This window comes from Schistocerca americana, chromosome 5 (genome assembly GCF_021461395.2).
Source record: "Schistocerca americana isolate TAMUIC-IGC-003095 chromosome 5, iqSchAmer2.1, whole genome shotgun sequence".
Taxonomy (NCBI): Eukaryota; Metazoa; Arthropoda; class Insecta; order Orthoptera; family Acrididae; genus Schistocerca; species Schistocerca americana.
Genome location: NC_060123.1, coordinates 767,333,716 through 767,360,945, shown reverse-complemented (window position 1 = coordinate 767,360,945; position 27,230 = coordinate 767,333,716). Strand labels below are relative to the sequence as shown.

Below are 27,230 nucleotides of genomic sequence, written 5' to 3'. Positions count from 1 at the left end.
CCTGCAGCATTTGCACTCGCTCCATCTGAATATTCAGTTCACTGTGGAAGTACAAAAAGATAGCAGCTTACCATTCCTGGATGTCACGGTTAGAAGAAAAGCTGACATAGCACTGGGGCTTAGTCTCTACTGCAAACTGATACACGCAGAGTTATATTTGGGGTCCAAAAGTTGCCGTCACCCTGCACAATGTGGTAGTGTCTTACACTCCCTGGCACATAGAGCACACGTGATTTCAGATACCGACAGTCGGCCTGGTGAACTGTAACACCTAAGAACAGTGTTCCAGCAGAATGTTTATTCTTGTAAACAGATTTGCAATGTGTTCTGAGCAAAGCAAGTTCAGTGTAGGGATGTAAATGAAGATACTTAGACAAGCACTGCAAATGGCTTTCTTGCCATATTTCAGTGGCATGTTTTCAAAATTAAAAGAATCGCTAAGAGAAACAGAATCAAGTGTGTTTTTCGTCTACCAGCAAAACTAAGGAATTGTTTGTGTTCAGTTAAAGACAATCTTGACCTTAGAAAACACAGATCATATATAAGATCTGATGCCATTATGGGAAACCTTATATAGGGCAGACACCTCACATTGTGCAAGAACACTGTGTTCAACAGCGCTGACAAAAATGCCACCCAGTAAATTAATGGTAGCAGAGCACTGCCTGAATACAGGGCACCACACGTTTCCCAAGAGGACTGAAATTTTATCCTCAGCATCATCACTCTAGGACTGTGTTTTTAAGAATGAGGCATGTATCCATACGGTGGGCAATCTTACCAACAGGAATATGGAATTTTGACTAAGCACTGCCCAGAATCCAGCACTGACTGCCATGAAATTAAAACAGTAGAAACCAGATCCTCCGATGTATGACCTGATGCAGTACCTTGCAGAGAGTTAATTCAGCTCTTAACCACACGAGTGTCCAGAAGTGCAGTCATTGCCCACAACACATAAGCAGAAGGCTACTATGAATGGCATTTACATCCAACTGGGAGTGCCTGTCCACACATTCGTACTCCTGCTTCTAGCCTGACAAATTTCAATTCTGCTGTGCGAATATCACCAGCCACATCTTGCAGCAGTGATGACAGGACCCACCACTACCTGAAGATGACGAACAGTTGTGTTGGTGAAATATTGTGAGGCTTGGACAAAGTTATTCAGTGGCAAATCTGAGAAGATTTGTATACATTATTTTTCTGTGACGCAGGTAATGTGCAGCAAAATGTGATAACTTTCTGCATTTTCCTTTTTGTACATTTCAAAATACCCCAAAAATTGGTGAGAAACACTGAACATATGACATAACCAGATGACACACCCCACAGCACGTGCAGCAGTCGGGGTTGAGTGTAAATGAATTATTGAGCAGTGCAATACATTCATTTGAGCAAACAGAGCAAATTTCGAAAACATTTTGTAAATATGATCTGTTGTAAATGTAGATGTTAAAAATTATTGTCCCTGCTGTAATCAAGCAAAAGCAGTTCTGATTTTGTGTTTATTGCTTCTGTCCCTTCTCTTGTTAGTAAAGAAAACATAGGTCATTTAATGGCGATGATGCTATTCTGAAGTTTATACTCATCTACTTGTTATGCAATATGGTAGGTTTTCATTGTACTGTACTTTGCAAGAAATCAAGGAAACTGCAAGACCGGTAAATAAAATAATAAACTTCTATATATAAAAATAAAGATGAGGTGACTTACCGAACGAAAGCGCTGGCAGGTCGATAGACACACAAACAAACACAAACATACACACAAAATTCAAGCTTTCGCAACAAACTGTTGCCTCATCAGGAAAGAGGGAAGGAGAGGGGAAGACGAAAGGAAGTGGGTTTTAAGGGAGAGGGTAAGGAGTCATTCCAATCCCGGGAGTGGAAAGACTTACCTTAAGGGGAAAAAAGGACAGGTATACACTCGCACACACGCACATATCCATCCACACATAAAGACACAAGCAGACATATATATATCTGCTTGTGTCTGTATGTGTGGATGGATATGTGCGTGTGTGCGAGTGTATACCTGTCCTTTTTCCCCCTAAGGTAAGTCTTTCCGCTCCCGGGATTGGAATTTTACTATCATTACTTTTTTTTTTTTTTTTTTTTTTTTTTTTTTACTTGTACCACACATATTCCACACGGTTCATGCTCACTCCTTCAATGATACTGCCCATCCTTCTCTAGTGTGTGAGTTGTCCATGCTTTCCTGCGTGTTTGTTGGTTTAAACACCCTTGTTTCAAAAGAGAGTGACAGCTTAGATACAGTCTTGTCAACATTTTGTATTTTTATTTAGCAATTATTGTTTGAGCCTTATAGGTGAATGTCACAAGATATTGTCAACCACTGCATTCACTAGATGGGAATGGGGTTCATGGGGTTCATTTTTTAAGTTGCTGTTATCTTTTTCATCCTATCTTGGACTAGCTTTTCCATACTCCCACTCTATTTTACGTAGCCAAACAGTTATCTGCCCTTGCAAACTTGCTCCTTTACTACCAAGTCAACTAATACTGGGCAGCATAACAGAAGTTCCAATATCCAGTCTTTCACCACAGTTCACCTACACACACTTTTCACTCACTGATTTTCTTTTTTCAATGTCATAAATATTTTGCTTTCACAGGCTGCTGTGCTTTGAACATAAAATTGTAGGAACATCTGCCTCACATGTCTTTTTTTTTTTCTTAATTAAAGAATATGTTCCTTGCTTATTCCTATTTTCTTCTGATACATTTCCATTCTCACTTTTATTTTGTTTTGATCCATTTCTTTTTTCTTTGATAGACAAGTCAAACAACAATGGCAATATGTTGCAGCCCCCTGTGTTTCACCCCAACTTACTATGAACTTACTTTTCTTAGCTTCCAATTTTATTAGTCATTTGGTTTTTAAGATACTTAAATTAATTGTTTGACCCTGTATTTTTATATCTTATTTTACCTTCGGTTGATAAAGGATTTCTGGTATGCTCACAAAGAGAGAGCTGATTCTTCCCACCCCTCACCCCCCTTACCATGTCCTGAAACAAACTTATCGCCAAGTCTTCGTCTAGTCATCAATTTAAAAGTGTCAGTTGTTGGTCCCATTGTCTAATAATTTGTACATTTATACACATGAAGTTCCAATTTTTATTTGGAACATATAGACTCTGATAATCATGAATCACAGTTCAAATGGCTCTGGGCACTATGGGACTTAACATCTGAGCCAAGGCAGGATTCAAACCTGCGACCGTAGCAGTCGCGCAGTTCTGGACTGAAGCACCTAGAACCGCTCGGCAACGGTGGCTGGCGAATCATAGTTACCATCACATGGACAGAAATACTATGTTAACTTTAATACAACACAGGGACATAGCCAAAAATGTCTTTACATAATTTCCAGTTCTGATTACTTTCCTTTAATTTAATCTCACAAATAGGTTAGTGTAACATGATGTTGACAGAGGCAAATTATATATACTCACAAATTATTTAGCTAGAGGTATCTGGTTTGTATGTCTGGGAGGGAGGAGGGTGCAAGCTGAAATCTTCGAGAAAAGATTACTCATTTCATACCTGCTGGATTTAACTGCAGTTTATCTCTTCCATATACCAACCACATACCTAATGTGCATGGCAAACAGTTTGAAAGTATTATTCTATACTCAGCATTTGGAACTATCAGTTCCTTCATGAGAGAGGAAAGAGGGATAAGTTTCTGAAGGTCTGAAAGGTCACTCGGACTCCACAACTAATGTGAGGACAAGAGGAACGAATGTGTCTATAAGAAGTTTTGGAATTTCACCTCCTGAAGGTAAAATACTGATCAGTCTGTCAGTCTTCTAGTAATTTTATGGTTTCCTCGCATGAATTTTCACTTGGACATGATTATTCTATGTTTCATCACTCACCTGAGAGATATCTCTGAATACCCAAAGAGTCACACCTCCAAATTGCCATCAGCTGTTATCTGTAAACGGTTGCACGTGCCACAGAAGTGTTCACTCATTGAGGTAATAAATCCCACACGTCCCTTGAAGCCCGGGACATGGTATGCCTGCAAAAAGAAATTGTAAGAAAATAGCTACTGCTGTTGTGTAAATACTATAAATGTGTTGCTCACCAAGTGGAGGAAGGAGAAAATGTGCATTAAGGGGAGTTTGAACGCCCTATCCTGACAATGTTAAATTTGGTGACTTAACTTCCCCGTATTTCAGGAACAACTGTAGCCATTGACAAGAAACTTTTACAGGACATTAAACTATATGTTCTGAGTCTTACAATAATTGCATTTCAGCCACTGCTTTTGGAAATGCAATTTTTTAATTACACAGTTAAAATTTTGTGTACTTTTTTGTATGTTATTCTAAATAATTTTATTTATGCATAATATTATGTTCTTCTTTTAGTTCAGAAGACTCAGAATACGTATGTTATTACTCCCTGAAAATTTTAATTCGCTACTCGAAGTAGTTTCTGAGATTTAGGGAAAAATGCAAGAGAAAATCTAAATTTTCAAGAAGAGTTTTTAAAGTTTTAATAGACTGTAACTCAATATATGCTTAACATTTTATTTTTAGTCACTCAGAAGCACCCTGCACCATACTGTATATCATCCTCTTGACCTTTTTTAAGTTTTTTCTTGTTTTCTTCTTTCTGGACTCCGTAGTGGCCAACTGTGCTGCATATAGTGCTTTACCATTGCAAACCTTGTCCATCCATTCAAATTCTCTGATGCAGTTTGCTCCAGAATTAATTCCCATATGTTGTAGCACTTTCACACTACCAATGTTGCCATCATTAAAAGCAATAACAGCATGACTCACCCCCACTTTAGTGTCTTCATTACAAGAAAAACATTTTTTGGTCTACATCTACATCTACATCCATACTCCTCAAGCCACCTGACGGTGTAGGCTACCTTGAGTACCTCTATTAGTTCTCCCTTCTATTCCAGTCTCGTATTGTTCGTGGAAAGAAGGATTGTTGGTATGCCTATGTGTGGGCTCTAATCTCTCTCATTTTATCCTCATCGTCTCTTCGCGAGATATACGTAGGAGGGAGCAATATACTGCTTGACTCCTCGGTGAAGGTATGTTCTCGAAACTTCAACAAAAGCCCATACAGAGCTACTGAGCGTCTCTCCCGCAGAGTCTTCCACTGGAGTTTATCTAACATCTCCGTAATGCTTTCATGATTACTAAATGATCCTATAACGAAGCATGCTGCTCTCTGTTGGATCTTCTCTATCTCTTCTATCAACCCTATCTGGTACGGATCCCACACTGCTGAGCAGTATTCAAACAGTGGGCGAACAAGTGTACTGTAACCTAATTCCTTTGTTTTCGGATTGCATTTCCTTAGGATTCTTCCAATGAATCTCAGTCTGGCATCTGATTTACCCACGATCAACTTTATATGATCATTCCATTTTAAATCACTCCTAATGCATACTCCCAGATAATTTATGGAATTAACTGCTTCCAATTGCTGACCTGTTATATTGTAGCTAAATGATATGGGATCTTTCTTTCTATGTATTCGCAGCACATTACTCTTGTCTACATTGAGATTCAATTGCCATTCCCTGCACCATGCATCAATTCGCTGCAGATCATCCTGCATTTCAGTACAATTTACCATTGTTGCAACCTCTTGATATACCACAGCATCATCCGCAAAAAGCCTCAGTGAACTTCCGATTTCATTCACAATGTCATTTATGTATATTGTGAATAGCAACAGTCCTACGACACTCCCCTGCAGTACACCTGAAATTACTCTTACTTCGGAAGACTTCTCTTCATTGAGAATGACATGCTGCATTCTGTTATCTAGCAACTCTTCAATCCAATCACATAATTGGTCTGACAGTCCATATGCTCTTAAATTGTTCATTAAACGATTGTGGGGAACTGTATCGAACGCCTTGCGGAAGTCAAGAAACACAGCATCTACCTGGGAACCCGTGTCTAAGGCCCTCTGAGTCTCGTGGACGAATAGCGCGAGCTGGGTTTCACACGATCGTCTTTTTCGAAACCCATGCTGATTCCTACAGAGTAGATTTCTAGTTTACAGAAAAGTCATAATACTCGAACATAATACATGTTCTAAAATTCTACAACTGATCGACGTTAGAGATATAGGTCTACAGTTCTGCACATATGTTCGACGTCCCTTCTTGAAAACGGGGATGACCTGTGCCCTTTTCCAATTCTTTGGAACGCTACGATCTTGTAGAGACCTACGGTACACTGCTGCAATAATGGGGGCAAGTTCCTTCGCATACTCTGTGTAATATTGAACTGGTATCCCATCAGGTCCAGCGGCCTTTCCTCTTTTGAGTGATTTTAATTGTTTCTCTATCCCTCTGTCATCTATTTCAATATCTACCATTTTGTCATCTGTGCGACAATCTAGAGAAGGAACTACAGTGCAGTCTTCCTCTGTGAAACAGCTTTGGAAAAAGACATTTAGTATTTCGGCCTTTAGTCCATCATCCTCTGTTTCAGTACCTTTTTGGTCACAGAGTGTCTGGACATTTTGTTCTGATTCACCTACCACTTTGACATAGGAGCAAAATTTCTTAGGATTTTCTGCCAAGTCAGTACATAGAACTTTACTTTCGAATTCATTTAACGCCTCTCGCATGGCCCTCCTCACATTACATTTCGCTTTGCGTAATTTTTGTTTGTCTGCAAGGTGTTGGCTATGTTTATGTTTGCTGTGAAGTTCCCTTTGCTTCCGCAGCAGTTTTCTAACTCGGTTGTTGTACCACGCTGGCTCTTTTCCATCTCTTACGACCTTGCTTGGCACATACTCATCTGACGCATATTGTACGATGGTTTTGAACTTTGTCCACTGATCCTCAACACTATCTGTACTTAAAACAAAACTTTTGTGTTGAGCCGTCAGGTACTCTGAAATCTGATTTTTGTCACTTTTGCTAACCAGAAAAATCTTCCTACCTTTTTTAATATTTCTATTTACGGCTGAAATCATCGATGCAGTAACCGCTTTATGATCACTGATTCCCTGTTCTGCGTTAACTGTTTCAAATAGTTCAGGTCTGTTTGTCACTAGAAGGTCTAATATGTTATCGCCACGAGTCGGTTCTCTGTTTAACTGCTCAAGGTAGTTTTCAGATAAAGCTCTTAAAAAATTTCACTGAATTCTTTGTCCCTGCCACCCGTTATGAAAGTTTGAGTCTCCCAGTCTATATCCGGCAAATTAAAATCTCCACCCAGAATTATAACATGGTGGGCAAATCTACTCGAAATATTTTCCAAATTATCCTTCAGGTGCTCAGCCACAACAGCTGCTGAGCCAGGGGGCCTATAGAGACATCCTATTACCATGTCTGAGCCTGCTTTAACCGTGACCTTCACCCAAATTATTTCACATTTCGGATCTCCGTCAATTTCCTTCGATACTATTGCACTTCTTATTGCTTTAAACATGCCTCCCCCTTCACTGTCCAGCCTGTCTCTGTGGTATACACTCCAATCTGAGTTTAGAATTTCATTACTGTTTACATCTGGTTTCAGCCAACTTTCTGTCCCTAGTACTATGTGGGCATTGTGACCGCTTATTAATGAGAGCAGTTCTGGGACCTTTCTATAGACGCTCCTGCAGTTTACTATTAGCACATTAATATTGTTATTCCCTGTTGCATTTTGTCTACTCCTACCTTGCCGCATCTCAGGAGGTGTCTTGCCGGGCCTAGGGAGGGAATTCTCTAACCTAAAAAACCCACATGTGCACTCCACATATACTCCGCTACCCTTGTAGCCACTTCCTGCATGTAGTGCATGCGTGACCTATTCAGGGGGACCCTACATTTCTCCACCCGATAGCGGAGGTCGAGAAATTTGCACCCCAGATCTCCGCAGAATCGTCTCAGTCCCTGGTTTAAGCCTTCCACTCGGCTCCAAACCAGAGGATCACTATCGGTTCTGGGAACGATACTACAAATAGCTAGCTCAGATTCCACCCCGCGAGGCTTTCCGCCTTCACCAACTCCGCTAACCGCCTGAACGAACTGAGGATGACCTCTGAACCCAGACGGCAGGAGTCATTGGTGCCGACATGAGCAACAATTTGCAGTCGGGTGCACCCAGTGCTCTCTATCACTGCCGGCGCGGTCTCCTCCACATCTCGGATGAGACCCCCGGCAAGCAGACAGAGTGAACACTGACCTTCTTCCCCGACCTTTCCGCTATTTCCCTAAGCGGCTCCATCACCCGCCTAACGTTGGAGCTCCCAATAACTAATAAACCCCTCCCCCCATGTGCCTGCTCGGACCTTGCTGAAGGAGTGGCCACATGTCCACTCACAGGCAGAACGGGCGATGCCACACGGCCAGCCTCCACACTGACCCTCCACCTCGTGCGCCGCGAACGCCGCTGAACCCGCCACTCCCCTTGGGAAGAGGGTGGCACAACCGCGCCCGGTATCCGCAAAGATGTGTCGACAGCAGGGTCAGTGGGTGAAGCATGTAACACCTGGGGTGTACCATGCAACGCACCAGACTCACCACTGCCTGAAGATGGCTAACCGCGGCCATCAACACGTTCAGCTGTTTGCGAACAGTGGCCAGCTCCTCCTGTGTCCGTACACAGCAGTCTCACATCCTATCCATCTTAAGAAATCAATTTACTGTAGAGAGTTAATCAACTTATAACTAGACTGCTAATTCACTAAAGGCGGCTGATAGTTGACTAAACTGTGGTTACTAGACACTTCCTGTAGAAAACAATGAAAATAGCACTACCTGTCTCTGGACTGTATTGAAAACAAACACTAGCACTACTGGAACTATGGCTGACTAAACGGACTTTCTCTGACTGTATTCAAAACAAACACAAAATCTATGGAACACTATTAGTAGCACTCGACAATTAAAGTTTCCTAAAAGCAAAAACACACGGAAGAAGAAGTTACAAGTAAGAAAAATAGAGTTAATACTTAAATCAGCATAGCTCGCTGCACAGCAGACGTGACGCAGACGGCAGTTACGATGACACTGACGCTATAAGATTATTGAACGACTCATTGGGATTTTGAGTCTGACAATGCAGACACTTCTTCAATAATTCAGGATTGCCAGGTCTCTGTAAACAGGTTTTATGATATCCACAACTGCTGCTGGGATATAATGTTTATGGCTGTATGACCTGTTTGAGTACTGGGCATTGCGGTAATTGCACCATGAACCAGATCCAGGAGGGCATGACCAACACATTCCAGTTCTGTGATAAGCTTCTCACCATAAGGCTGAGTGGCTACTACACTGTTATATGCATTTGAGTCTGCACAACCTAAGAACTTAGTGTAACACACTCCCCTTTAGTTTACAGATCGATTATAAATTTCAACAGCTGCACAGGCCTCCGTATGACTAGTTGTCCTTCATAATTTCTGTCACAGATATGCCCTTCTTCATTCCCTGATTTATACTTATAAGAATGTTTGGTTAAAATCTGGAAATCTATTAGCTTTCCAGTATCCACCACTGGTCACTGTAGCAACAGAATTCTTAGAACTTCAGCTGCGCTTCTACCAAGTGCCCCAAAAGCTACTGATATGTCAATCATACCATCGTTTATTTCAGCAGCTTCATTTGCAGCACCCTTAATTGACTCACATGCAGTGGATTTCACAGCAGCTCCAATAAATCCTGCATACTTGTCTATTTTACAAAGTGGGCGTGGCATATACATCACGACACACATTGTTTCTGCTGCAGTGTGTCCTTTGCCAATAGCTCTCAATCCATAAAACCACCTAACATTTATTTCAAAATAATTATCTTTACACTTATCAGAACTCCAAAATGAATGAGTATATTTACAACTGGCAGAACTAATGATAAGTTTCCTGGCTAGTCCATTTGATACCTCAATGTCTTCATGTAAACTAACTGGCCCACCACATACATACGGCACACACATTCACATAACACCCCTGTTACGATGTGTAGATGTATCAGAATATAACCTAACCTACCATTTACATGAGTTTTGTTTTGAGATAACTGTGTTATCACTATGTTTTATTTTAATCTTCGAAGCACTAATGGGTGTTTCTCTAGATACTCATGAGTTTGCGAGTATTCCATTGTCTGTAACTTCACACACCACATGCTGAACACAATGTTTCTCTTTATTCAAAAATTTATTACCATGAAACCCACATTTCTTAAAAACACTTCATTTTGGAGTCATACTTTTTGAGAGATTTACCAGTCTATTCGTCACTATTCCTCAGAAAAATGTTAGCACTTCGATATACAAAGCATGTTTATACTATGAAAAGATACGATACTATTTTTGACAGTGCTACCAATACAAACACATAATTTAACCTTTATAACACAGCAATCCACAGCTTTCTACAGGGTGGTCCATTGATAGTGACCGGGCCAAATATCTCACATAATAAGCATCAAATGAAAAAACTACAAAGAACGAAATTCGTCTAGCTTGAAGGGAGAAACCAGATGGCGCTATGGTTGGCCTGGTAGATGGCACTGCCATGGGTCAAACTCATATCAACTGCATTTTTTAAAAATAGGAACCCCCATTTTTTATTACATATTCATGTAGTACGTAAAGAAATATGAATGTTTTAGCTGGACCACTTTTTTCGCTTTGTGATAGATGGGGCTGTAATAGTCAAAAATGGTTCAAATGGCTCTGAGCACTATGGGACTTAACTTCTGAGGTCATCAGTCCCCTAGAACTTAGAACTACTTAAATCTAACTAACCTAAGGACATCACACACATCCATGCCCGAGGCAGGATCGAACCTGCGACCGTAGCGGTCGCGCGTTTCCAGACTGTAGCGCCTAGCACTGCTCTGCCACTCCAGCCAGCTGCTGTAATAGTCACAAACATAGAAGTATGTGGTATCACATAACATTCCGCCAGTGCGGACGGTATTTGCTTCGTGATACATTACCTGTGTTAAAATGGACCGTTTACCAATTGCGGAAAAGGTCGATATCGTGTTGATGTATGGCTATTGTGATCAAAATGCCCAAGGGGCGTGTGCTATGTATGCTGCTTGGTATCCTGGACGACATCATTGAAGTGTCCAGACCATTCGCCGGATAGTTACATTATTTAAGGAAACAGGAAGTGTCCAGCCACATGTGAAACATCAACCACGACCTGCAACAAATGATGATGCCCTAGTAGGTGTTTTAGCTGCTGGGGCAGCTAATCCACACATCAGTAGCAGACAAAAAGCGTGAGAATTAGGAATCTCAAAAACGTCGGTGTTTAGAATGCTACATCAACATCGATTGCACCCGTACCATATTTCCATGCACCAGGAATTGCATGGCGATGACTTTAAACGTCATGTACAGTTCTGCCACTGGGCACAAGAGAAATTACAGGGCGATGAAAGATTTTTTGCATGCATTCTATTTAGCGATGAGGCATCATTCACCAACAGCGGTAACCTAAACCGCCATAATATGCACTATTGGGCAACGGAAAATCTATGATGGCAGCAACAAGTGGAACAGCAGCGACCTAGGCAGGTTAATGTATGGTGTGGCATTAAGGGAGGAAGGATAATTGGCCCCCATTTTATCGATGGCAATCTAAATGGTGCAATGTATGCTGATTTCCTGCATAATGTTCAACCAATGTTACTACTACATGTTTCACTGCATGACAGAATGGCGATGTACTTCCAACATGATGGATGTCCGGCAAATAGTTTGCGTGTGGTTGAAGCAGTATTGAATAGCATATTTCATGACAGGTGGATTGGTTGTCAAGGCCCGCACATTCACCGGATCCGACGTCCCCGGATTTCTTTCTGTGGGGAAAGTTGAAGGATATTTGCTATCGTGATCCACCGACAATGCCTGACAACATGCGTCAGTGCATTGTCAATGCATGTGCGAACATTACGGAAGGCGAACTACTCACTGTTGAGAGGAATGTCGTTACACGTATTGCCAAAGGCATTGAGGTTGACAGACATCATTTTGAGCATTTATTGCATTAATGTCGTATTCACAGGTAATCACGCCGTAACAGCATGCGTTCTCAGAAATGATAAGTTCACAAAGGTACATGTATCACATATGGAACAACCAAAATAAAATGTTCAAATGTACCTACGTTCTGTATTTTAATTTAAAAAACCTTCCTGTTACCAACTGTTCGTCTAAAATTATGAGACATATGTTTGTGACTATTACAGCGCCATCTATCACAAAGCGAAAAAAGTGGTCCAACTAAAACATTCACATTTCTTTACGTATTACATGAATATGCAATAAAAAATGGGGTTCCTATTTAAAAAAACACAGTTGATATCAGTTTGAGCTATGGCAGCGCTTTATAGCAGGCCAACCATTGCGCCAGCTGGTTTCCCCCTTCGAGCTAGACAAATTTCGTTCTTTGTAGTTTTTTCGTTTGACACTTATTTCGTGAGATATATGGCCCGGTCACGATCAATGGACTACCCTGTATATAAAAAATTACCGATTTTATTAGGTCTTGAAGTAATGCGTGTAAAAATTTTAACATTTTCAACTAGTGTAGATTATATTTTAGAAAATAAAATAAAATACTTCCCACGCAAGTTTATAAGTAATATACATATCATTTTATTTGGAAAATTGCAAATTTTATAATCAGGTAAAAACCCGAAAAAGTGAAAAAGAATGTTTTCCCCTTGTAACTCCCCTTAAAGTTATGGAAATGTGCAAGCTTTCGGAGCCAGTGGCTTCTTCTTCTGGCAGAAACAATAAGGGGACGGAAAACGGAAGAAAGAAAATGATTGTCAAGGTTTAGGAAATGGGGAGAGTTGTAGAAAAGCTGCAGAGAAACCCAGGCCAGGACAGACTTACTGAATGGGATGAGAAATATGTAACTAAACCAGTCCATCTCTCATACCACCAGCAGATGTGAAGAATTATTGTGATTGGTAGTAAGTCATAAACATTAAATTATTTTCAATGTATGTTCATATGTAATACTGCACGTACCTTTGAGGTATCATTGGGCCCATTGGGCAGAGGATCAAAATTAGGCCACTGCTTTCTAATTATTTGGACCATTTCACTAAATGAGACCATCTTCCCATCATTCCATTTGTTGCCGCTGAAAGGCATGTACTCGATAAATCTTACATCAACATTTTTCTCTTTTGTTAACTCCACAAAACTGCACACTTCATCTTCATTAAAACCTCGCATTACAACACAATTTATCTGTGGAAGAAAGACACCATTAAAAACTTGGTATCAGATAAAGCATGGTTTAAACAGAGTTTGAAAGACTTTTTGATAGGTAACTCATCCTACTCAATAGATGAATATCTTAACAGTGGCTGTTAGGCCAGCTTAAATAAGAATGTCTGTTAGATTTCAGTTCTGAGAGCACTTTGTCATAACAGTCAAGATTATGTACTTTTTGTTTGATAAATTTATTAATAGTGCATAACAATGTTTCAGTCTGACAGCGTATCAATTCTGAAAATATTAGCTGTTCCAGTTTGTATTGTATTCACCTAGTTTGACAATCTCCTGACAAATGATCAGGGTATTCAAATGTTTTATATTTTTTATGTTATACTTTCTGGCATGTTACTCACCCATGAGAATCGTCTCATGTTTTGGGTCTTGGAACAAAAGCTGAATCTAATCTAATCTAACCTACAAAATAATGGTTCTACAAGTCTGTTGTTATATTTGTATACCTCACTGATTCTGTTAAATTAATCTTTTTCTCTCTTTTTAGAGAATGTGGGAATTTATCTTAGCATGCCAAGCTGTTAACCTTCTTAACAATTTATGAAAATTAAACTACATACATCTCCAATCTTTTTCCCCACTCCAACGCACACATCTTTTGCTGAAAGTGTTATTTTAACAATTACATGAAACTGTGCTGCCATTTGTGAAACAAAGTTGAAAGTGTTCTCAAGATAAAAGGTCTTCAGAAAAGGAGCATTTAGTATCTGTGCAGGTGGTAATACTGACAGCCATCATATAAACAAGCCCATATGGTAGAACATCCCGCTTTACACATACACGCAATGCCAGAAAAAAGGAAAAGAGCACACCTTTCATTCAAGCATTGAATATATAAACTGATGAGACAAAACACTATGACCTCCTGTTTGATAATGTGTTTGTCCACTGTTGGAACACAATACAGCAGTGATTTTGTGTGGGACAAGTTCAACAAATTTCAGGTATGTTCCCAGCATTATGTGAGGTATGTTCCCAGCATTATGCAGCACCGCATGTCTAAGCACAGGTCATGTAATTCCCATAAATTGGAGATCAGTGGTTTCTGGGTGCAGAACTGGTATCTGATAGCATCGCAGATGTATTCCATCAGATTCAGAAGGGGTGAATTTGATTCTGGCCTCGTGACACTGAAAGTCATATTGTTGAAACATGTCACCTTCATTAGGGACAGGGTGCGGACAGTGCACAATAATGTTCACACAGAACAAAGCTGTTATGGAGCCTTCAGTTACTACCACAGGACCCATAGAAGACCAGGTGAATGTCCTCCATAGCATAATATTGCTCCCACTGGCCTAAGTCTGTAGCAAAGTGCACCTTTCAAGCACCAATTCACTCTGTTGACAGTGTATGTGCACAAAACCGTCAAGTAGGTGTAATGCGAAACTCGAATGATTCAACCAGATGACACATTTCTATTGATTCACTGCCCAATCTCAATGCTCCTGAGCCACAGAAATTGTAATTCAACTGTGTTGTCAACATGGGAACATACAGGGGTTGTCTGCAGCAGAGCCCTATGTTTAACAATGTGCAATGAATGGTGTGCTCTGAAATACTCGTGCTTCCACCAGCACTGTGTCATCAGACATGCCACAGAAATTAGCTTCCTCAGCCGAATGTCATCTTTTTCAAAGGAACCATCCCAGCATTTGTCTTAAATCATTTAGGGAAATCAAGGAAAACCCAAATTTTGATGGCCCGATGGGATTCGGGTCCGTTGTCCTCTGGAAGTCAAGTCCACTGTCTGACCACTGTGGTGGCATGACCTAGTCTTAATTAAGCCAGAAAATCCTGGGAAATGCTGACATACTTATTGATTTAAGATATAACAATTTAAAACAATCCTCTCATGAATTTCACTACAATTTTCCGCTCTTTTGAAAAAAAATTTCTTTTGACTGTTTTGATGTTGTTTAGTATGTTTAAATAATGATGGCAGTCTCTATAAAAGGGCAGTTTGACTTTTAAGTTTAGTTATACTGTTTTAAACTACATCCTTCATCTATTTGTCCACCCAGAAGTGCTATAGGATATAACTTGAAGACTATGGTGAGGTGGTGGGGGACAGTCATGTGTTGAGAAGGAGGTGCTGCCAGAAATGAAGTGTGTGAGGTGACGTTATTGACACTGCATACAGGGAGAATAAAAATACTCTATTCCATATTCATTTACAATCTACGTCTGGCCCCCATATGGTTTTACTTTTCTCCAATAAGAAAAAAGAAATTGTCAGTAACTGTCTTTATAAGGTCTTAAAAGGAAACAAACAATAGAAATCTAGGCTGGAGTAATGACCATATTATAAAAAAGATACATTGCTATTCACTGTATACAGGAGATGTTAGGTCACAGACAAGCACAACAAAAAGACTACTAAACACGTAAGCTTTCCATCAGAAAGACTTCTTCCAAAGTGGACAAAAAACACACACACACACACACACACACACACACACACACACACACACACACACCCAACCGTTGTTTCTCCCATGATGCACAGTTGCTCCCAGTCTGGCCCTAGCAGCCGGAGACAGTGGTCATGTATGTGTGATCTGCATTTGCGCGCATGTGTGTGCGTGTGCGTGTGTGTGTGTGTGTGTGTGTGTGTGTGTGAGGGAAGGGGGGGGGGGTTTGCACCAAAAGCTTACGTGTTTAATAATAGGTGGTGTTCCTTTCCCCCCCCCCCCCACCCCCCCCCCCCCCCCCCCTGCCAGCAACACATTTACACTATACAGTGAGTGCCAATCTATCCTTTTCATAATACTGTCGTTACCACCTTGCCAAGAGGCATATTGTGGAGTAATCCGAAGGGCTCTACTAATTTGTACAAGAGGAAGGAGAGCACAATCTCAATGTAAGTTTTTAGAAAACTGGTATGTGCATTACTTCTGCAAACCTTTCAGAAAGGATACGGTATGCACTTCATTCAGCAAGATGAGTAATAAACAATATTAGCAATACTGCATCAAACTTGTTCACTTTCATCTTTGGATTAAACATTCGATTTCAGAGAGTACAGAATTTGGCAGAATCAAATTTTGGGGATATGTGGAACTGGGACAATGGCATATTTTTTACCCATTCAACAAACTAAGCACTGCTGATTGCTACTTTTATTGTGTCTGCTGCTGCAATGCATATATGAAACTATAAGTGCAGCATCTATGATGGAATAAAATGTTATACAAATGAAACATACAGGTACAGTGAAATAGAGTAGTATGGCTCATCATTTCGGTCTCACAGATTAGCAGGTGTTGACTTGAAATATAATACTTAAGAAGTTGAATCCAAAGGAGAGGATGTACCGTATTTACTCAAATCTAAGCCGCACTTTTTTTCTGGTTTTTGTAATCCAAAAAAAAGCATGCGGCTTGGAATTGAGTGCAAAGCAAGTGGAAGTTCTGAAAAATGTCAGTAGGTGCTGAAACAACTAATTTCTGCCGTCGAATATATGTAGCGCTACACAGGCATGCTTCGTAGGCACAAAGATAAATACTGGCGCCAAAACCTCTGCGTCAGTAAATAAATTAAAAAAAAAAAGGTGGAAGACAATTTTCATACATTATCCAACGAAGTAAATACAAATTCCGTATTGTTCATCTTCGAATGTAGCAGAACTTCAATGTATTACGAAAATCCGACCGGCAAGACTGTTTGGGATGTTTGTCAATATGGCCAACTCAATGTTCCGAATTTTTTCCTACCTGTGAGAAGAGACGGTTGCTAATAGGAACCTGATGAAATGTGAATCACATGCAGTATTCTCTTCATCATAAGAGTAATACGAATATAAACATTTTGCCACGTATTCTTTCGTGTTTGCTGCTATCTTATTTAAATCCTGTCTGCCTAATAAACTACGAAACTAGAGTGAGACAACAGCAAACGCGGAAGAATATACGTATCGTGTCATGTTTATATTCATATTATTCTTATGCCTAATAGTGATACAGTCAGAAATGAAGCACGGCAACTGACTAGATTTTTATATCCAAGATGACTCTAATTTCTGTGCAGAATTTGATGTACTAAAGAAGCGGCCGCAAAGATTTTCAAATGGAGAAAAATTTTCACCTAACTCTCGTTCAGAACATGTTCTATCATACGCAGTCTATTATTTGGTTCTTGTTGATCATTATCAAAGAAAGCAGCAGTGTAAGGAACAACAAATAGTAGTCTCTTGCCATTGTTTCGCTAATGAGATGATTTCTCTCTCCTTTTTTTTTTTTTTTTTTTTTTTTTTTTTTTTTTTTTTTTTTTTTTTTTAATTGTAGGCAGCGGTAGCGTGTACAAAAGCAAGCCATGCCACGAGTGACGACAGGCCGCAAACACGCACTATCAGAATGCGACAAACAATGCATGACACAGTACAGTAATGCATTTTCAGCTTAGAGTGACATAAACGCCTATAACAAGGAAAACGGCACTTATCAGATCAAAGCAAAATAAGCAATTGATTCAAACCAGATGAAGCACATGAAAAAGGAAGGGTACCAGTATAAATACGGATGGAGCGCCTGACGCATAGCAAAGGCTACCTGGTAAAGCTTAACTGCTAAGCTTACGACTCGAACCAAACTACTGTAGCTGTATCGTCATTCATTCGACCTAAATTGTGTCTCATATTACAATGGACTGACTTTGTTTCGATTTGGAGGTGCGGCCTAAAACTTTTCTCTCCCCTTGAACTTCGAGTCTCAAATTTCAGGTGTGGCTTAGATTCGGGATTTTTTTTTTTTTTTTCTTTCCTTTATTTCGAGTCTCATTTTTCAGGTTTGAGTGCGGCTTAGATTTGGGTAAATACGGTAGGTGGTATTTCAACTAATTCTGACTATGAAATAAAACAAAGTACAGCAGGGAGCTCTGACGAATCAAAGAGCAGCGATGAAGATTCTGATGAATAGTAAAGTATGAGTTAAGACATAAGATGCTACTGAGATTGTAAATTTTTGTTGTGTTGATGAATCTGTTAACAAACATATTCAAAAATGCACTGAAACATTGGCACATGTAGTGTTGGGAGGTGATAAACTGTCATTACTGTTAGAGGAGCTACGTATTTCTTGCTGTTCTACTCCTAAATGACACTGTATCTGAAGGTATAGAATGAATCTTCACTGGCTAGAGAAATGGGTAACACAATTTTACAAGTCTCTGCTGTCATGTAATCTCTTCAGGGAAATCATGACTGTACTAAGATTCGGTTTGTGGTTGACAAGGTCAGAGTCATTAAGAAATGCAAGGCAGCTACCATGTCAGTCCTAGAAGAGAGAGACGTAGCAAACTGTCAAAGCATGTACAGTCCCGGTCCATATGTTTGTGGTGATGTACTAACCAAGTAATACTGTGTGTCAGGCAGCGCATTACTCAAGAACCATCATGGAAAAAGGTGGAGTGGTAATTTATGTAAAAAACAACATATTTTACAATGCATTAGATTTAAAGAGCCATTGTATAGAGCAACAAATTGAAGTATGTGGTGTAAATGACTTCACGGCTGTAGTGTTAGCACTGTATAGATCTCCCTCAGGGAATTTGAATGTATTTCTTAAGCACTTAGATTCTTTATTATCCATACTGTACTCAAAGTCCAAGAACTTGATAATTACTGGTGACTTTAATGTTGATTTCCTAAATGAGAGCAATAGTAAAGCTGATTTAGTACATTTAATGGAGTCTTATAATCTGATGACAATAGTAGATTTCCCAACTAGGGTTGCTGTTAACAGTAAAAGTCTGATAGATAATATATTTATAGATAAGTCTACATGGAATGAGATCATTGTACATCCAATCCTTGGCCTTTCTGATCATGGTGGTCAATTGCTTAGGCTCAATTACATCAGTGTGTGCAACAGTTCCGAGCATTCTTGGAAATCTTTTAGGATAATAAATGAACAGGGCCTTAAAAAATTCAGTGATAGCCTAAAAGAGATAGACTGGAGCCGAGTTGATAGGGAAACAGATGTAAACAAAAAGTACAATTCATTTTTAAATGAATTCATGTCTGTATTTGAGTCCATCTTTCCCAAAAAAAAGTAGTTAGAAATAGTCATATAGGCAATGCCAAGAAGTCTTGGATCACTACAGGGATAACAACATCTTGTAGAACAAAAAGGATGTTATACAGTTCTCTCAGGACTTGTAATGATCCAAAGAAATGACAACACTACAAACTTTACTGTAGCATTCTCAAGAAGGTTATAAATAATTCTAAAAGTATGTGCATAAAATCAGAAATTGAAAGCTCAGAAAATAAAATTAAAACTATAAGGAATGTAATAAAGAGGGAAACTGGCAGGACAACAGGGAACATGTCTCAGGTAGAGATTAAAACAGGGGACAGTATCATAAAGAAACCTGAGTTGGTTGCAGAAATATTTAATAACCACTTTTTGAGAGCAGCAGAGAAGACAAGCTGTAATGGTTCTATGGAAGAATCATTGTCCCTCCTACAGAAAGCTATTAGCAACAGAATCCCACAGTTATCCTTATCTCCATTTACTGTAAGCGAAGTCATAAGAGTAATTAGATCATTAAAAAACAAAAATTCTGCTGGTGTGGACAATATTTCTAGTAAAATACTGAAACACTGTTATAAATTTGTTAGTCCCACCTTATGCAACATATACAATGCATCCCTAGAAGATGGGATTGTCCCTGACAGACTTAAGTTGGCTGTAGTGATTCCTCTCTTTAAAAAAGGGGATAAAAGCATTGTTACAAACTATCGCCCAATATCCCTATTAACTACCTTCTCGAAAATTCTAGAAAAACTCATGCACAGGAGGATTGTAGACCATCTCAAATTCCATAGTATCTTAAGCAAAAATCAGTTTGGTTTTCGTGCCGGTCTTTGTACTGAACAGGCAATATTCTCTTTCAGCAACCAAGTTTTGGAAGCCATTAACAAAAAAATGTCTCCAGTGGGTATTTTTTGCGATCTTACGAAAGCCTTTGACTGTGTAAACCACCAAATTCTTTGGAAAAAGGCAGAATACTATGGTTTAGGTGGTACTGTTGGCTTGTGGGTACAATCATATCTACAGGATCAGAAGCAGACTGTAATGCTAAATGGCTCTTCTGGAGAACCTGCCTCGTCTGAATGGGGCATGATAACGTGTGGTGTGCCTCATGGCTCCGTTTTGGGCCCACTGATTTTCCTCATCTTTATTAATGATCTTCCTCTTTGTTCTGAGACAAACAGCAAATTTACCCTGTTTGCCGATGATACCACAATTCTAATTGACGATTTGACTGATCATGATCTTGAAAAAACTACAACTACTGTTTCTAATGACATCTTAAATTGTTTCTCCTCAAATGGTCTCTCACTCAATGCAGATAAAACTCATTATATGAGGTTCCATACATCACAAAGTAATCCCAATGAAATTGACATAAAATGTAGAGATCAACCAATACAGAAAGTTGAAGAAACAAAATTCCTGGGTGCTTACATAGACAGTAAATGTAATTGGTCAGTTCACATTCTTCATCTATGTAAAAAACTTAGCTCGGCAACATTTTCACTACGGGTAATTTCTTCAGTGGCTGAAGTTGACACTATTAAGGTTGCCTACTTTGGCTACTTCCACTCATTGATGTCATATGCTATCATATTCTGGGGGAACCAACCACTTGCAAAACAAGTTTTCACCATCCAAAAAAAAAAGCAATCAGAATAACGTGTGGGGTTAATCAAAGACACTCTTGCAGGCATTTGTTTCGGAAGATAGGTATCCTAACAACTGCCTCACAGTATATTTTTTCCTTGCTGACCTTTGTGTGCAAAAATTATTCCATCTACCAAGACAACAGTAAATTCCATGGTTATAACACTAGAAACAAAAACAATCTACATTTAGAAATGAAACGTCTCACTCTGGTACAAAAAGGAGTTTACTACTCCAGCATTAAGCTGTTCAATGCTCTACCACTACATATCAAATGTGTTCATACAGAACTGCCAAAATTTAAACGAGTTCTCAAAGATTACCTGACAGAGAAATCTTATTATACTGTGGATGAATACCTGAAAGAAAATGTATACCATCACTAAACTTATTGTGTCTAGAAGTAGTTCAATTGATTTTATTGTGCATTTGGGAATTAGCTCACTTTTTGTAACAACAGATTGGCTATACATGTATTTACTCTTGTAGGCCTAATATCTGATTTAACTTTGTGCTCTTGCCTTTAACCTTTATTTGAAACTCCTTTTTCTGTCAAATGGTTGTTATGTTATCTAGCTGATATTGTATCTGTTACTGTATTTATAGTATGTCTTACTTAAACTATGTACAATTTGCCATTGAATTGCCCTTGTATAGTTTAAATTGAAACCTGTACAATTTGACACGTTCCATATCCTTGTGATTGACTCACTAACTGGATCTATGGAACAAGAAATAAATAAATAAATAAATAAATACTGAAGTGTGATCCAAGTCACACAAATATGGCTTTAATAATAACCTCCGAACAATGTGCCTCTAAGGACTCAACAAGACACAGAACACTGATGTGCACATTACAAACTAGAATCACACAGAGAGTCAGTCAGCACTGTTCCACACTAATATATGTGCGAGTCACCAGCAGATGGCACGGCAGGGACCGCACGGCACGCTTGGCTCCCAGAGACGGCCTCCAGCAGCCAGCCTGCAATGATCAGTCGGTGACCAATTTAAAGACGCATGTACGGCAACACCACTCTCGGTGCACTCACACTGACATGTACTAGTAGCACGATACAGCAGTGATGAGTAGTAGTACCCCTCCTGTCTTGTGCGCCTTTTATCTGGCTCTACAATTTACTTTCCTAGACCCACACAAATGCCTGATCCTCCTAATTCAATTTGCTCTGCAGACTATTTAAAACTTTTAAAGAAAAAGGAGCCACAATTGCACTTTGTGTGCCAGTTACTTTCCAATACATTGGCACCAGCTGATCTTATTTAAGAATACTCAACTTTCGTAGCCATACTTACAGCACATCCTTTGCTTCCTGGCCTAAATCCAAGTTAACTCCCAGCCGCCCCCCCCCCCCCCCCCACACACACACCCCTCTCTCCCCCCTCGCAAATCAGCTAGTTGTGTGCTGTTATCTCACGTCACACCCTAGTCTATGAGTGCCCAGCTGTCTGGCACCTGACCCCTCTACCTGCACCCCTAGCTAGCCCACAGATGGCTCCCCACTCTCCCACGAGCCACTAAATGCTTCCCTCCAAACCCCTCCCATCTCTCTCCATCTCTCACATTGCCTCAACCCACCCCATCCTACCCCACTCTAAAGCCCCACCTCACTCCAGAACACTCACCATGGGCCAGTAAAGAGCTGGCAGTTGAGCGACCACAGCATAAGGAGACATGCATGCGCATGTGAGAGAGTGTGTGTGTGTGTGTGTGTGTGTGTGTGTATGTGTGTGTGTGTGTGGGCGCGCGCACATGTTTTCCCTACAGCTAGAAAAAGAAAGTGCATTCTGGAAGCTCGCCAAGTAACGTACCTTTTAGTTTGGAAGGTAGAAGACGAGGTACTGGTGGAAGTAAAGCTGTGAGGATGGGTCGTGAGTCGTGCAAGGATAGCTCAGCACTTGCCCACGAAAGGCAAAGGTCCCAAGTTTGACTCTTGGTCCGGCACACAGTTTTAATCTGCCAGGAAGTTTCATATCAGTGCACACTCCACTGCACGGTGAAAATCTCATTCTACATACCTTTTGTTCGTGTGCCTATCGATGAGACAGTGCTTCTGCCTTTTGGTGAGCCATCTCCTTTATTCCTAAATAATTCGTAATTTTCAACAGAAACTTTCTGTACCTTATTGTTGCATCCTACATTACAATATGCAATTTCCACAATATGTGGTCATCTGTGAATATAATGGGGGTAACAACTGTAGGAGACCAAAAACTGACTGCAGTAAGCAAGTTCAAGTTATTGTACGCTGCAGTAGTTACCCAGAGGTGAAGAGGGTCACAGAGGATAAGCTAGCATGGGCAACTCCATGAAACCAATCTTCAGATGGAAGATCACAACAATAAAAACATTTGATTCAGCATACAACAGGCTCCAAACAGCATACACAACCTGTATGCTCAGAAACACAGAAAATCATATTGGTTCCATCAGCAGGAAACTTCAGCCCGTAATTGTTATGGAACACTGCGGCGATTTTGTTCATTAATAAAACCCAAAACTGGGGAGTAATAAGAGAGTATTGTTGTAACTTCTTATCAACCTGGTTACCAAAATACATATTAAGAAGACTGGTAAAGTGTTATTTTGAAGGGGTCACTCCAAAGCGCCACGAAAGTATTTGAGCAATGTATAAAATTAGAGAATCAGTGCACAATATTGAAAGCCTATCTACATTATCTATATCTGCATGACTAGTCTGTAATTCACAATTAATTGCTGGCAGAGGGTTCAGAGAACCACCCTCAACCTATTTATCTACCATTCCACTCCCCTACAGCATTTGAGGAAAACCAAACACTTCAATATTTCCGTACAAGCTCTGATTTCTCTTATTTTATTACAATGATCATTTCTCCCTATGTAAGAGGGCTCTAACAAAATATTTTCACATTCGGAGGAGAAAATTGATGATTGAAATTTTAAGAACCTGCTCCAGCAAAATGCTTTTGCTTTAATGACTGCCACCCCAATTCACATGCGATATCTGTGGCATGCACTTTCCTGTTTCCCAATAATACAAAATGAGCTGCCCTTCTTTGAACTTTTAAATGATGTCCTTTGTCAGTCCTATCTGGTAAGGATCTCACACCATGCTGAATACTCCAAAAGAGGACAGACAAGTATAGTTGTAGATAGTCTCTTTAGTAATCCTAACCTTCTAAATGTTTTACTATTAAATCACAGTCTTTTGTTTGCTTTCCCACCGCGTTATCTATGTGGGCATTCCAATTTAAGTTATTTGTAAATGTAATTCCTAAGTATTCAATAGACTTCACAGCCTTTAGATCTGCGTGAATTATCATGTAACCAAAATTTAGTAGATGCCTTCTACTACTCATGCGGATGACATAACAATTTTTATTATTTAAGGTCAGTTACCACTTTTTGCATCATATGGATAGGTAGCCTAAATCATTTTGCAGTTCGTTTTGATCATCTGATCACTTTACAAGACAGTAAATGATATGCAAGACTGTAAATGATACCATCATCTAAGAGGACTGCTCAGATTCTCTCTTAAATTGTTAATGTAGATCGGCAACAGCAGGTGGTCTATAACACTTCCTTGAGGAATGTCAGATATCACTTTTGTTTTACTTGACGATTTTCCATCAATTACTATGAACTGTGACCTTTCTGACAGGAAACCACACATCCAGTTGCACAACTGAGACAATACACCATAGGCACACAAGATGATTAGAAAATACTTGTGAGGAACTGTTTCAAAAAGTCTTCTGGAAATCTACAAATATGGAATCAATTTGAGAGCCCCAGTCGACAGCACTTATTACTTTGTGTGACTAAAGAGCTAGCTGTGTTTTAAAAGGTCAATATTTCTGAATCTATCTTGGCTATTTATCAATGAATCATTATCTTTGAGATAATTCATAATATTCAAACACAATATATGTTCCAAAATCCTAATGCAAATCAACATTAGTGATATGAGTCTGTTATTTAGTAGATTACTCCTCTTTTCTTTCTTGAGCATTGGTGTGACCTGAGCAACTTTTCAGTCTCTAGGTATGGATCTTTATCAAATGAGTGGCTATATGTTGTTGTTGTGGTCTTCAGTCCTGAGACTGGTTTGATGCAGCTCTCCATGCTACTCTATCCAGTGCAAGCTTCTTCATCTCCCAGTACCTACTGCAACCTACATCCTTCTGAATCTGCTTAGTGTATTCATCTCTTGGTCTCCCCCTACTATTTTTACCCTCCACGCTGCCCTCCAATACTAAATTGGTGATCCCTTGATACCTCAGAACATGTCCTACCAACCAATCCCTTCTTCTGGTCAAGTTGTGCCACAAACTTCTTTTCTCCCCAATCCTATTCAATACTTCCTCATTAGTTATGTGATCTACCCATCTAATCTTTAGCATTCTTCTGTAGCACCACATTTTGAAAGCTTCTATTCTCTTCTTGTCCAAACTATTTACCATCCATGTTTCACTTCCATACATGGCTACACTCCATACAAATACTTTCAGAAATGACTTCCTGACACTTACATCTATGCTCGATGTTAACAAATTTCTCTTCTTCAGAAACGCTTTCCTTGCCATTGCCAGTCTACATTTTATATCCTCTCTACTTCGACCAACATCAGTTATTTTGCTCCCCAAATAGCAAAACTCCTTTACTACTTTAAGTGTCTCATTTCCTAACCTAATTCCCTCAGCATCACCTTACTTCATTCGACTACATTCCATTACACTCGTTTTGCTTTTGTTGATGTTCATCTTATATCCTCCCTTCAAGACACCATCCATTCCGTTCATCTGCTCTTCCAAGTCCTTTGCTGTCTCTGACAGAATTACAATGTCATCGGCGAACCTCAACATTTTTATTTCTTCTCCATGGATTTTAATACCTACTCCGAATTTTTCTTTTATTTCTTTTACTGCTTGCTCAATATACAGATTGAATATCATCGGGGAGAGGCTATAACCCTGTCTTACTCCCTTCCCAACCACTGCTTCCCTTTCATGTCCCTCGACTCTTATAACTGCCATTTGGTTTCTGTACAAATTGTAAATAGCCTTTCGCTCCCTGTATTTTACCCCTGCCACCTTTAGAATTTGAAAGAGAGTATTCCAGTCAACATTGTTAAAAGATTTCCCTAAGTCTACAAATGCTAGAAACGTAGGTTTGCCTTTCCTTAATCTTTCTTCCAAGATAAGTCGTAAGGTCAGTAATGCCTCACATGTTCCAGTATTTCTACGGAATCCAAACTGATCTTCCCTGAGGTCGGCTTCTACTAGTTTTTCCATTCGTCTGTAAAGAATTCGTGTTAGTATTTTGCAGCTGTGGCTTATTAAACTGATTGTTCGGTAATTTTCACATCTGTCAACACCTGCTTTCTTTGGGATTGGAATTATTATATTCTTCTTTAAGTCTGATGGTATTTCGCCTGTTTCATACATCTTGCTCACCAGATGGTAGAGTTTTGTCTGGACTGGCTCTCCCAAGGCCGTCAGTAGTTCCAATGGAATGTTGTCTACTCCAGGGGCCTTGTTTCGACCCAGGTCTTTCAGTGCTCTGTCAAACTCTTCACGCAGTATTGTATCTCCCATTTCATCTTCATCTACATCCTCTTCCATTTCCATAATATTGTCCTCAAGTGTATCGCCCTTGTATAGACCCTCTATATACTCCTTCCACCTTTCTGCTTTCCCTTCTTTGCTTAGAACTGGGTTTCCATCTGAGCTCTTGATGTTCATGCAAGTGGTTCTCTTATCTCCAAAGGTCTCTCTAATTTTCCTGTAGGCAGTACCTATCTTACCCCTAGTGATATAAGCCTCTACATCCCTACATTTGTCCTCTAGCCCTCCCTGCTTAGCCATTTTGCACTTCCTGTCGATCTCATTTTTGAGACATTTGTATTCCTTTTTGCCTGCTTCATTTACTGCATTTTTATATTTTCTCCTTTCATCAATTAAATTCAATATTTCTTCTGTTACCCAAGGATTTCTACTAGCAGTCGTCTTTTTACGTACTTGATCCTCTGCTACCTTCACTACTTCATCCATCAAAGTTACCCATTATTCTTCTACTGCATTTCTTTCCCCCATTCCTGTCAATTGTTCCCTTATGCTCTCCCTGAAACTCTGTACAACCTATGATTCTTTCAGTTTATCCAGGTCCCATCTCCTTAAATTCCCACCTTTTTGCAGTTTCTTCAGTTTTAATCTACAGGTCATAACCAATAGATTGTGGTCAGAGTCCACATCTG

At 39.7% G+C, this 27,230-nt stretch overlaps 1 pseudogene; it reads right to left on the bottom strand.

Moving 5' to 3' along the window:
* Positions 1 to 27,230, bottom strand: part of LOC124616670 — a 104,924-nt pseudogene that overhangs the window by 63,693 nt on the left and 14,001 nt on the right.